The sequence below is a fragment of the Echinops telfairi genome, unplaced genomic scaffold (assembly GCF_000313985.2).
Source record: "Echinops telfairi isolate 266 unplaced genomic scaffold, ASM31398v2 ScPeMD7_7407;HRSCAF=8445, whole genome shotgun sequence".
NCBI lineage: Eukaryota > Metazoa > Chordata > Mammalia > Afrosoricida > Tenrecidae > Echinops > Echinops telfairi.
In genome coordinates this window covers 122,868-136,625 of record NW_022111307.1, presented here as the reverse complement: position 1 = coordinate 136,625, position 13,758 = coordinate 122,868, and positions in this window count along the sequence as shown.

Sequence of the window (13,758 nt, the reverse complement as noted above, 5' to 3'; positions counted from 1 at the left end):
AAAAAAAAAGATTTAGAAAAAAATTAATGTAATGTATTTGCTCCTTCCCTTTTCAATTTGCCTGCATTTATAGTTAACCATTATGTTTCTATTCATTATTTCCTACTATGATCACCACAATTGTTCAGAATTTTTGCTTCCTCATGAGGAGCTTCATAAAGTTTATAAAACATAAAACCCCAAACCATTGCTTATATTTATATTTTTAATTTCCCTTCAGCTTTTCAAGTGATTTCTGGTCTAGTTTTTTCACTAATTTATTTAAATATGTGCATCATTTAATAGGTTATTAAATAATGACTAACATTTTGAGTAATCAAATACTATTTACACACTTATGCACACCTCTCATCTGTAAGTTGTCATACTATGGTGGCTTATGTACTTATATGATGGCAGCTATGCCACAGTATTTCAAAAGCAGCAGGATCACAGTCTCAGTGGAACTTACAGACTAAGACAGACTAGGAAAGAAGAGCTGGCAATTTACTTTTGAAAAGAACTGGCCGAGTTCTTCAGTCTGATATTGATCAATCGTACACTCAAGGTGCATTAATAATTACTAATTGTTGTAATGCAATGTACTCTTGGTGATTGACGCATCACTGAACATCACATGATAAAATTTTGCAAGACTGACAACTTATCCATTGCAAATACTACTTTTCAACAACATAAACAGTAACTCTACCAGTGGACCCTGCCAGGGGAAATGCACAGAAATCAAATCAACTAAGTCTGTGCAAAGAGTTAAAAGAGAAGCTCAGTCGTGGTCAGAAAGGCTCAAGTGTGGCTGCTGAATAGACTATCAATTGTCCATATGCAAATTTAGTTGAAACTGATGAAAAGTCAAACAAGTCCACAAGAGAAAATAAATCTGGTCTTGAGTATATTCTGCCTGAATTTTGATTCTATATGAAGAACAGATTCGACACATTGAACAATAATGTCCAAAGATCAGGCAAGTTGTGGATGGCATCATGTATGAAGAAGGGCATCATGCATGAGGAAAACAAAAGGCCATTATAAAGACAGAACAGGAAAGAAAGACAAAAGTGGAAGTCACAAGTGACTCTGGAACTTGCTCTTAAAAACTGAAGTGAATTAAGTAAATGATGAAGTGAAAGAGCTGAACGATTTCAAAATGAAGCTCAAAAGTCAAAGTACATTATGTGCAAAAGACCCAGAGTTAGAAAACCAAATGCAAGGAATGCACATCACTGTAGCAAAAAGCACTGAACAAAGTTCAAGCCGTTCCAGGAGGTAGGATATGATCAAGAACAAATGGCACAGAAGAAAGGATTATAAACTGTACTGAGACATTGATGGGGAAAAAAGTTCCAGAAATTAATGAAATATCACTTATGATATTTCTATAAACAGATACAACACTGCTTTTTTTTTTCATTTGGAAGATACCTAGTCAACCAACTAGAAGAACCATGCCCATTTGAAAGAACAGTGAATCATCTGCTGCAGAAAGTATCTAACAATATCATCAGTATCACAACCAAGTCAAATTTTGCTGAAGATAATTTGAAAACAGTTGTAGCTTCAACAATGAACTGACATAAATTCAAGTCAGATTCCAGATGAGGTAACCCCATTCCAGATGAGGGTTACCTTATGATCATTGCAGATGGATTTTGGCTGATTGAAGTTGTCAAGAATTTAATTTTGCCTGATCTGCCACCAACACCTATGGACACAGGGGTCAAGAAATCAAATGTATTTCAGTGACAAATCTGCCGCAAGTGACATCTTTACAGTGTTCAAAAGCAAAGATAAATCCCTTTGAGACCTAAGTTGTACCTGAATCAAACCATGGTAATTTCCAACCACTTCATATGCACAGGAAAAGTTGGATGTTGAATAAGAAACATGAAAGAAAAATTGATACACTTGAATTATGCATTGCAAAAGAATATTAAAAGCATGAGCATTGACTGTGTATCCAATTAAAATCAAGTCCTTGACAACTTCAACAACAACAAAAAGAATATTTAAAGTTCCATGAACTGCCAGAAGAAGGAGCAATCTGTTTTAGAGTGTGGTACACCTGGAATTCCCCTCAAGAGGAGAGAGAGACATTGACTCATATACTCAGGACATGCTATCTGGTTGTGCTAGTCCCTGGCCTGGACATCATTCTTGGTAAAGAAAAGGAGACCCTCAACAAGATGAGGTGGATTGGCACGGTGTTTGCAACAATGGACTAAAACATAGTAATGACTGTAAGGATGGAGCCCAAGTGGACAATATTCCTTTCTGTCATACAGTGAGTCACTATGAATTGGAACCAACTTGACAGCACTTCACAATATAAACATCAACATTGTCAACCACCTGAATTAGAGATTCAGGAACATGGATTATCGCTTAATTCCATGTTTTTAAAAAAAATAAAGAATTTTCTATTTTTAAAATAAGTTTTTGTTTTTTTTTAATTTTTATCTACATTTTTACTATTTTTTTTTTCTTTTTCTTTTTTTTTTTAACATTTTATTAGGGGCTCATACAACTGTTATCCCAATCCATATAAATAAGTTTAAAACTTAAAATAAATGAAACTTTTTTTACTTAAAAAAAGTAAGAGAAGTGTTACTATTACAGAGTTGATAATATTTCAGACAAAGAAAGATCTAAAATTGAGGCCTCTGAACTTCTAGAAAGGTCAGCATTTTCTCCACAACCCATTTCTTGGATACTCATTTCATTTTAAATCAAGCAGAAACAGTGTGTCTAACTTTGTGGAAAATCTTGTTTCACTTCAGTGAGATGTAATGTAACACTTTATTGTAACTGGTTCATTTGTGGGTTTTCAACTTCTAGGTTTCACTTTCGATCTGCCTGTTAAAAGTGAAACTTTGGAAATTTTCCTTGGTTTGAGGTCAAGTCTAAACACAACTGCTTGTTTCCAGTTCAGTAATACATGTTTCCAGAAGAAAAAAAAATCTGACTTTTACATGCTGTTCTTGTGTATAAAGTGAGAGAAAACTTTTCAGATACTTCATATCTCAGCAACTCAGCTTCAGGGTGGCAGTTGGTCTAATATTTCATAGAATCGCTAGATGCCATCAGCAAGTTATAGATTTCTACTATTGAAATTAAGTTGTTTCCTTGATTAAATTTGATAGAAAATGGCCATTGTGTTGCCACTTACTATCATGTGAGTCAAATTTCTTTTACTACTGTGAGGTACATTTGAAATTATTCTGAAAATTTTCATTTTAGAATAATATTCACACAGCATAATTCATAAAATTAACATTTCTCTTCAAGCAAATCCATAATATTGTGTATAAATACTAATGTGGTTGAACCCTCTTAGCATGGTGACTATCTGCAATGGTTTTTAATGTGCTATTTAATAATAAACAGAAATAAAAATTTTGTTTGCCTTTATTTTGTCTGCCATGACAACCAAAGACCCAAGATTGAATCAAGAGAAATAGAAAAAGGAGGAGCCAGAAGCAAAATGTGTTTTGTAATTTTTTTAATTAAAATACAAACCCAGCCACTTAGCATATATATTACAGGTGGTCTTGTAATGCATATTTTATCTAAAATTGTCATTTTTGCATTGGTTTCACATTTATATTATTGGTGTAACAATTGAAAAACAAAGCTCTAGCAAATACCATAACGCAAATAGTGCTTTAGCTCATCTCAGCTAAAGTCTACGTATGTCTACGTTATCTATGGAGTTCCTGTTCACGTTAGCAACTTCAACTTTCACTTTTGCAGGTGCAACTTCCTTGGATAAAAAGTCACAGAAGCATGGAAGATGATCGGTGAAGTTCTTCCCACTGCTTAAAGATTAAACTGCTACAGAACTGGCTTTCAAAGGTTGGACCTTAGTCCATCACAGCAGAGCACTGCTGTAGTTTTAATTAAATTGTCCAGATCATATAAATATGTTTTAAGATATTTTGTCAGCACTCAAAGATGTTTACCTGCCCGTAACTTACTTTCTAAAGTAAAAAAACAGAAGCAGTAAAATGCTTTCTGAATGCATTGAAAGTCACATCTATGTATTTGAAAAATAATAGGTGAAGGCTGATTTGCTTCTATGAACTTTAAATACAGCTGGTTTCTCCACTCTGAGGGTACAAGGAAAGGTGAATCTATACATGTTTCTCTTGAGTAATTTTACTTTTCTCTTTCTCTTTGAATGGAGCCTGTTGGATCCCCAAACTAAATCAAACCCATAACTGTCCATTCCAACTCATAGCAACCTTGTAGGACAAAGTGGAACTGCCCTTTAGGATTTCCAGGATTATGAGTCTTCAGGGAAGCGGACTGCCTCATCGATCTCCAGCAAGTGGCTTCTGGGTTCCAACCATCCACCTTCTGGTTAGCAGGCAAAAATTTTAGTTACTGAGCTACCAGGATGTTTGGGCTGAATGATAATGATTAGGAAATTCTATTTCTTTCCTCATATTCAAGTTACACCCTAGGTCAACCAATAAAACACAGTCCCAAATACCAAAATATGTTTTCACTGCAAGGCAAACAGCAGCAATAAAAACCCTAAACACTATTCTAAAAGGACCATCAAACAAACAAAGCAATAAATGACTTCAGATCTGAGCATATTTACGTAGAAATGAAGAAGAAAAGGAGATTATATGTTCAGATTTGGTTCCCAGTATCCCAAATTTCCATTTTCCAAAATCAGAACTAATAGTTAATTAAGAGCTGCAGTGGCTGATGAAGATTGGTCCAGCAATCTTTTGAAATTACTGTTGAAATTAAGGATGAAGTTAAAAAAATCACCACCACACAGTAGACCACCAGGAAACACTGGTATACATTGGGTCTATCATTTTATGTTAGTGCATCATCTGATAAAGTACTTCATCTATTTCTTATACACTGAGCGTAGGCACTAAGGGGTTAATGCATTTGTAAATGATTTCTTTTAAATGATTCCATTTTTAATTGACCTATCAAAAAAAAGCTCAGTTCTCAGCAATAACTGTAATGTTTCTATATTTTAGGCACATAAACCTACTAGGCATCGGATATGTTTTCAACACATAAAGATAATGTATTCCTTGAACCAAGGTTTTACCACAAGTTAGCATAAGTTTATGAAGCATCTGAAAAAATGCTTCTCCTTCAAACCCTTGTAATCATCTGCAAAACAGAACTATTAAGTGAGAGGAAAAAACTTTTGGTTAATAAAACAGAAGCTTATTTTAGCATAAAAATAAAGGGTGTTATGAGAAGACACCAGCATATTAAAAGAAAAGAAGGAAATGAATAGTTGTTCACTTTAACCTTAAATAAATTTATGCACTTATATGATCCAAATGATGAAATAAACCCAAAGAAACATCGTATGGCAAGAACACATTTTAAAAAAGTAAATAAATGGAATGGTTGACTTTTTAAAACAAATAGATCATTATTCCACGTGCTTTTCAGAAAGCCCTTAAAAAAACCCCTCAAAACATAGGTAAGAAAAATGAACATGTGAACACAGAATGCTCAGTAGTTAAGTATGTGTAGCTTGTTTGCTTTCTGGGAAATTTGCAAATAGCTGGAAAATCTTCACATGCAATTTTTGGATAAAAGCAATAAATAAGTTTAATTGTAATAAAGAGACTAAGACAAAGTTAAATTAATGTTGGGAAAGTGAAACAATTCTAGTTTTCAAAACTTGCACAGAAAATATCGTGTAGGAATTGATATTTGGATCGTTTTTTAAGAAGTTGTCCTTTCTCTTTCCATCCTTTATCTCAACCTACTGGAGAATTGCATGAATGGCTTTCATTCCTAGGACATGCTTGATGTCCTTTTTCTCCCATTTGGGTAATTTATAAACTTCTAGTCCAACTCCATGTGGCTTCATATTTTGAGCCCCCCCCCCAAAAAAAAGCAGAGAAAAAACACACAAACCTATTTCTATGAGTTGGTTCCAACTTACTGTGACCCAACAGAACAGAGTTAAACTGCACGAAAATGTTTCCAAAACATTTACAGAACAGACTGCCACAACTTTCTCCCATTACATAAATTCTAAATTCAAATCACTGACCATTCTATTGGTTAACAGCCAAGCCAGGCATTGAATCACTCTGCTCCCAGGACTTTTTTCGTGTTTTAAAAGATATTAATACCTACTACAGCCTAAAAGTGTATCATGCGCAAGATTTAAATTTGGAGTAAGCAAATTGATTTCTGAACTTTCTGTATACAAATTCAAAATTAAATTTGTGGTATACAATTTAATTAAAATAAGGCGTGTCAATATATTGATTTATATTCAATTCTAATGTGCACGGTATTTGTCTCATAATATATATATATATATACAAGATTTCAATTAAGAAAAATATTTAAATTTATTCCATTTATAACTTTGTTTTATTTCATATTTTAATTTTAACCACTACTTTATAGGGAATAGAACTCAAGTCAGCAACATGCTAGGAATAACATAGGATGCTCCATTAACATACAGCAAATTAAGACATACCCTGCTTCCCCCAAAATAAGACAGTGTCTTATATTAATTTTTGCTCCCAACAGTCTTATTTTCAGGGGATATCTTATTTTTCCATGAAGAAGAATATGGTATACATTTATTGTTGAACCAAAAAAAAGAGGAAATTTATTACCTGTATACGGTACGGTAGTAGTTGTCATCACAAACCATAACCAGGCAAACTGTGAATCCTACAGTATCAAGAATTTCTTGTTACTACCATTATTTCCATGTACAACACTCTATGGTACATTTACTTGCACTTCCTGTCTGCTCTGGCTACATGCAGCCAACAGTGAGCTGCGCAGGGGCGCCCGCTGCTATGGTCCAGAGTCCAGAGTTACGGTAGCTTCGGGGGTCCTTATTATCAGGGAGGCCTTATATGTGGGGACGTCTTATTTTCGGGGGGATACCTTATATTTCAGTGACAGGCAAAACTGTAAAGTAGGTCTTATTTTCGGGGTATGTCTTACTTTCGGGGAAACATGGTAGTTTTTATTAAGGATATGACGAATCATCTCATTTACCTATTACATTTTATATGAGTAAAGTCAGCAACTCAAAGGAACTTTCCACTGGGAAACCATGAGTTTCCTGACTGAATTGAGGGGAATAGAAAAAACTAATAGATGTTGAGATACATATCTGAAAATAAATGAATAATAATATGTAATAATATGAAGTCATTTTTAAAACTCTAGCATTTAGTTCCAAAATAATATATTACCTTTTTTATCTTTCTCCCTGTGTGGAGCTTTATAGGGTCACCTCTGAATATGGATTCTGAGTTCTGGTATCAATTTAACTTTTCAGTAGAGTAGATTATTTCTTGAAAAAATTACCTTAAAATATACTCACAATACATAAATCCTGATAAATTGTACACATCGTTTATATAGATACTTTGGAGATAAAATGTATCAAGTTATTTAAAAATATTTAATTAAACCTTATAAAAGTCAGAAGCTACTGACGTATTTTGGAATGGTAATACCCCTTATTAGGCTCAAATACTTGAATGTTGTGCACACTGCTCTAATGTCAATAAACATGAGATGATGAAATCATGAGCTTTTGTCTTTCTTTATGGTACCTAATGTGAGTGTTAGGAACTGTTATAAATGCAGAGACTTATCCTCAGACACTATGCTATAACTAATTCTTATGCATTAAGGCTACATAGCACTTCAGGCATATTACTGGTGTGTTTGTGTACTAACGTTAAACCAAAGTGAAGAAAACCAAGCTCACATCCATTGGGTCAATGCTGACTCACAGCGACCCCAAAGGACAGGGTAGAACTGTCTTCATGAGTTTCTGAGACTAGAATACTTAACAAGAGTAAAAAGTCTCCTATCTCTCCAGTACTTTAACAGGATAATTTATTTCTCTTGTGAGATAGTTTTATAAGTGTCATACAATTAATATTATAAAGAAAAAACCCGCATGTTCCCATATTATTAAATGAGGGGATGTGTATAGGTTCATCTAGCTATTGCACATCCTGGCTTGAAATGCCCAGCTAAGATACTACTGTAGTTGTCTCTTGAATATCACAAGTTTTCATTGTGCAGATTCACTTATACGCACATTTTTTATAAGCCATGTGATGTTAATCTCCAGTAAGTGGCATATCAGAGTATAAAGAGATCTCTTGGGGTTCTCATGTATTTTTGGTTTTGGTTGTTGTTGGTTTTTTATAGTTTTAGTGTAATGCAGAAACTTTGAATAACATCACAGGACCCTTATGAAGTGCCATTAGTGATGGTGGAAGTATTCCCAAGAATAAGAGAAAAGTCATGACACTAGACAAAAAAAAGGTAGAATTGCTTGGTGGACCATAGAGGGAGGTCTGTAGCTGCAGTTTCCTGTCATTTCAAGATAAACGCATTCACCATAAGAATCATTGCAAAAACAAATTTTTGAAGCTGTCATTATAAGTATGGCAGAAGGTGGAAAAAATTTTATTTTTCTGGAATATCATTGTATGTCCTATGGAAAATGAAGATTTTATGTGTGTTGTGCTGTATATGATGACTATAACATACAAAAATATGTTAACAGCTGTGGGCCAATAGCCATTAAGTCTGTGGAAGTGAATGGGAGTGTGGGGGGGTTGGCCTGTCAATCCGGTCACAGTTTGATGACCTCATTTGGAGGTGCTAAGGAGATAAATAGCTCACTGGAGGAAGGACACAGGATCACTCCCTGCGAGACATTGCAGCTGACAAGACACATGAAGCTAAGCTAGTCCCTTGAGTTGAAGGAGACATGTGGAGAGCCCTGCCAGTATTGAGATGCTTATACCACCACTGGATCCACAAGACTTCCCACCCACCGGCCTGTGATCTTCCTGCATTCAGCATCATTTCATGTGCCTCATGATTCTGAAGAGGACTTTATAGGTTGGTACTGGACATATGAGCTAATATCAGATTTATGGATTTGATCTGAACTGGGCTGGGATATTTTCTCAATATTCAATTGCGCATGTATATAAAGCTCTTTCTTATATACATAGGAGTCTCCCTGGATTTGTTTCTCTACTCTACCCAGACTATCACAGTCCACTCTATTGGTCTCTATGCATCTGGGTCAAAGGTGAACAAAGGAAACCAACGACTCAAAGAAGAAACTAGTGCATGGTACTAATTGTCTACATGAACCACAACATAACCTACCTTGAGACCAGCAAAATTAGATGGTGTCCAGCTACCATTGCTAACTGTGCTTCCTGGGAACATAGTAGACAGTCGGGGATAGAATGAGGAAAAATGCAAAACAAAACTCAAATTCCTAAAGAGGCCAGAATTAACTGGACTGAAAAGACCAGCGGCATCTTTGAAACTGTCAGTCTGGGATACTCTTTAAACTGGAATTCAAACCAATCCCACCAGTTACCTCCCTGCTATTGGGTTAATATCGACTCATGGCAACCCTACAAGGCAGATTAGAATTGTCCATGTGAATACCCAAGATTGTAACTTTTTATGGGAGTAGAAAGCTCCTCTTTCTCCTGCAGACTGACTGGTGGTTCTGAACTGCTGACCTTGAGGTTAGTTGCCCAATGCATAATTCCTACCTATTAGAAAAATGACTAAGTAGCTCATATAATAAAATCACTTGTGAGTACTTCACTCCTCTAAACAATCATCTAAATGAGAAATAACAATGACCATTTACGTTAGGCCCAAAATGAGACAGTACCAGGGAGCAAGGACTAATGGTAAAATAAAAACATAAACAGCCAGGATGAAAACAATGAGAAAGCTGAGACATTGTGAAGTATAACCAATGTCAATGAGTGATATGTATAGAAATTGTTAAATGAGGGCCTGCTTTGCTATGTACATTTTCTCCAATATCACAATAACATCATTCTGGGAAGTGTCCCACTGCATATGCATCCCTGGTCCCATAGGTTTATTTGCTGTTGGGGAAGAAGCACTCCTTCTGTTTATTTCATGCTACTGATTTTGAAGATGTCAAACACAGAAGAAACAAACTGCACCGAATTAGGTACAGAACATAGGCCAATCAGGCAGAGCACTGATTTGGGGCTCTCAGTCTTTGCTTGGCAGGCAGGCGCATGGACAGGAGCACCACAGCTGCTGTCCATTGCTCTGGCTTCCACTAGCAGTTCTTGCAGCAGCAGTAATGCGGACAACCAGGAAAAGGGCCCCATAGTTGTAATATGGTGTTTGTACAACATCCAAATCATAAAATCTCTTATTTCTCATAACTTATTGTAATGTAATTCAAAGTAATGCATTTGATTTATGGTGCTATTGAATAATATTGAACACACCCCAGGTTGGTATCAGATCAAGACACTTACGGACTTGATCTGAAACTGGGCTCAGGTGTTTTCTCAATATACAACTGATCTTTGATTAAAAGAAACTCTCTCACACATTTATGAGTGTCTTTTTGTTTCTCTAGTCTACCCAGACTAACACAAAAAGCCTTGGTGGTATGGTGAGCTGCTTACCTCAAAGTCAGAAGTTCAAAATCACCAGACTCTCTCTGAGAGAAAGATGAGGCTTTCTACTCCCGTGAAGATTTATATTCTCAGCAACCCACAGAGCAGTTCTATTCTGTCCTATTGGATTGCTATGAGTCAGAATTGACATGAGTTTTCTCTACAGTTCATATAACTAAATTTTTTAATGCAGTTCCATAAGTAAAAGGTAATGATAAATAGATTTCTATTTGTATGAAAAGGAGGTCAAAAGTCTTAAAGAGATCATTTGAGTCTGTCAAATTATATCCAAGTAAATCCAGGATGCATCCTTTGGAATATTCACATTTTATGCTAAAATAGTACAGATAAAACCAATTCTGAAATTGATATTTTTCATCTTTAAACACATTAGTTAATCATTTGAAAGCTTCTGCAGATTTTTTTCTAATTAATTATTTGACTTACAGTACTCATCTATCTAATTATACATATCTTTAAGCTTTCCATTTAAATGGCCATGAAGTTGACTAGATTGTTTTCTGGAAAGAATATGGGAAGTTAAAGTTTTTATTCCTTTCTTTGGTTATTGTCTTTGGTTATTCCTGTTAAAATGGCAAAAATGAATGTGATTAGTGTATATTTTGAACTCAGGGGGAAAAAATCACTGAATTTCTCAGGGATGCTACTAAGTGAAAATGGCTGACAGAAAGTCTGGGTCTGGCTTGATGCTCTCAAGAAGCCTAATTCCATACTTTGTATCAATAGAATATTTTAGATAAGAATTAAGATACGCTAAATAAGGATTGAACTTGACTATTTTAAGAATTGAGTTTAGTATCTGAATCTACTTTGTTTGTACTGATTTCTTCTTATTATTATGTTTGATATAAGTATTCATAGAAATGATTATTGGGAAGTATGAAAATAGAGAACTTGTAAGTCCACTTGCCTTGAGACATTAAAATTTGATCTTTAAATGGGTTTAGGACAGGCCGGCAAAGAAGGCTCTGAAAAGATAAATCCCACCCAGTGCTTTGAAGTACTCAGGATGTTTGTATTCAAAGAGTCTTGCCTAAAGGGCTGTTATTGACAGACTGAAGTAAAGACAGGAACTTGTTGAATATTTGAATTTTGAACTATTGTTTTTTGTCAGAAGCTGGAAAAAATCTCAAACCATGAAGAAAACTCCTCTCTAGGACTGAAGGTTAGAGGGAAACTGAGGCAGCCTAAAATGCCTGCTAGGTGACCACCTGTGGAGTGGAAGTGGGAGGAATGCAGCAATAAAGAGATGGGTTGAGTCTGGCCACTGACACCCATGGACCTGGTTTACAGGAACTAGAGGAGACAAGAACAGGTTGGCTGGTCTGAAGTTCATGACCTAGACCAAGGGCATTAGAGTTGTTGAGAATTTGTGATGGGTTCATGGTCTAAAGGCAAGGCGACCATTGGGCATCCAGGTGATGCAAAGTGAGGCATCCCACATTGAGTTGACCAGAACACGAACAAATGAAAAGAAGACTTTTGAGCCTGTGCACTGCTGCATATTGCTGCAGACTTTATGGATAGCCTGTCCTGCTTTGACTTTGCTTATAGATGTGGATTTTACAAAGTTCCAACTGGAATAAAGAGTCATCACGTCAAAGAACATGATTGCCTCCTCAGAGCCCTGGGTTGATGTAAGTGGCAGAATAAATTGGGGGGATAAAGGCATGAAGTGGTTGGCTTACAAACGTTCATTCGTGGGGGGATATATTCATAAGGTTATAGGCTTAAGGTGTAGGTGTTCACGTAAATATAGAATATTTTTGTTTTGTTCACTGATAGAATGTTATATTTAAATCAGGGTGGCACTTTAAAAATTGTATTCATTTTAGTTTTATCCCATTAGATATAAATATGATTTTATTATTGTTTGTGTGAAAATTATATATGGCTAAAGAGTTATGTGAAAGTGTCAAATTGACAAGAGATAGTCTGTGGTAGTTACATAATCTGGTGTCAATTTGAGGATTCAAAGTGAAGGCATTGAGTCTAGCCTGTCAATCAGGTAGGAGCTTGATGACCTCATTTGGAGGTGCTAAGGAGATAACTCACTGGAAGTGGGACACAGGCTCACTCCCTGTGAGGTATTGCTGTTGAAAAGACACACGAAGCTAAGCTAGTGCCCTAAGTTGAAGGAGACACATGAAGACTCCTACCAGTGCTGAGATGCTTAAACCACTGGATCCAAAAGACTTCCCACTCACTGGCCTGTGATCTTCCTGCATTTGGCATCATTGAATGTGTTTTGTGATTCTGAAGAGGACTTTATAGATTGGTATCAGACATATGGCTAATATCAGACTTATGGACTTGATCTGGGTTGGGCTGGGATGTTTTCTCAATATTCAATTGCTCTTGTGTATAAAGCTCTTGCCTATACACATACAAGTGTCTATGTATTTGTTTCTCTAGTCTACCCAGACTAACACAAGGTATAAAACTAAGATTTCAAAGATGGACCTTTATTCACTATCAACTAGTTGGATAAAAATGAAAAAAATGATCATACAGTTAAGCCATTTATAGAAATAAATGATTAAATTCTATCTGCTTGTCCAGTTTCTCTCACTAATTCTATTCACCCTCTAAACTGAGCCACCATGATTGCTAGCATACACAAGCAACATCATGATGTCACTCAGAATCAACTCTTTCTATTTTTATTTCCACAGCTTCCCTCAAGCCATGCAAACTCTATGAAAGCAGAAATCCACAATAAAATAATTTTTTTTAAAAAGAAAGCAGAAATCCATTATCAGACATTGAACTGAGACTAGTTCTATGAATCCATTTTTCCCTTATAGGCTGCTTTATTATTATGTCATTATCTCAATCTTTTCTGTCTTTCCAGATGGTCATGTTTTTTAATATCTCTGTCTGGCAGACAAAGGAGCCCTAGTAGGCTTCAATTTGCATGGTCAGCAATTCGAAACCTCCAGCAATTCCTTGGGAGAAAGATTGGACTTTCTACTCCCGTAACATTACAGTCTCAGAAACACACGGGAGGTCACTATGAGTCAGCATTGACTTGCTAGCAGTGTGTGTGCTTTTCGGTTTGGGTATGGCAGAGAAATATAAACCTAAACATAGCCCAAACATAATCCACATAAGAATCTCAAATTAAATATGCAATAAATACAACTTAAAAATAAACATTTGGATGTGTTTGATAGGAACTGAGGATCCCTAGTGGCACACAGTTAAACATTTGACTGCTAACCTAAAGGATAACTGTTCAAGCCCACCCAGTGTCACC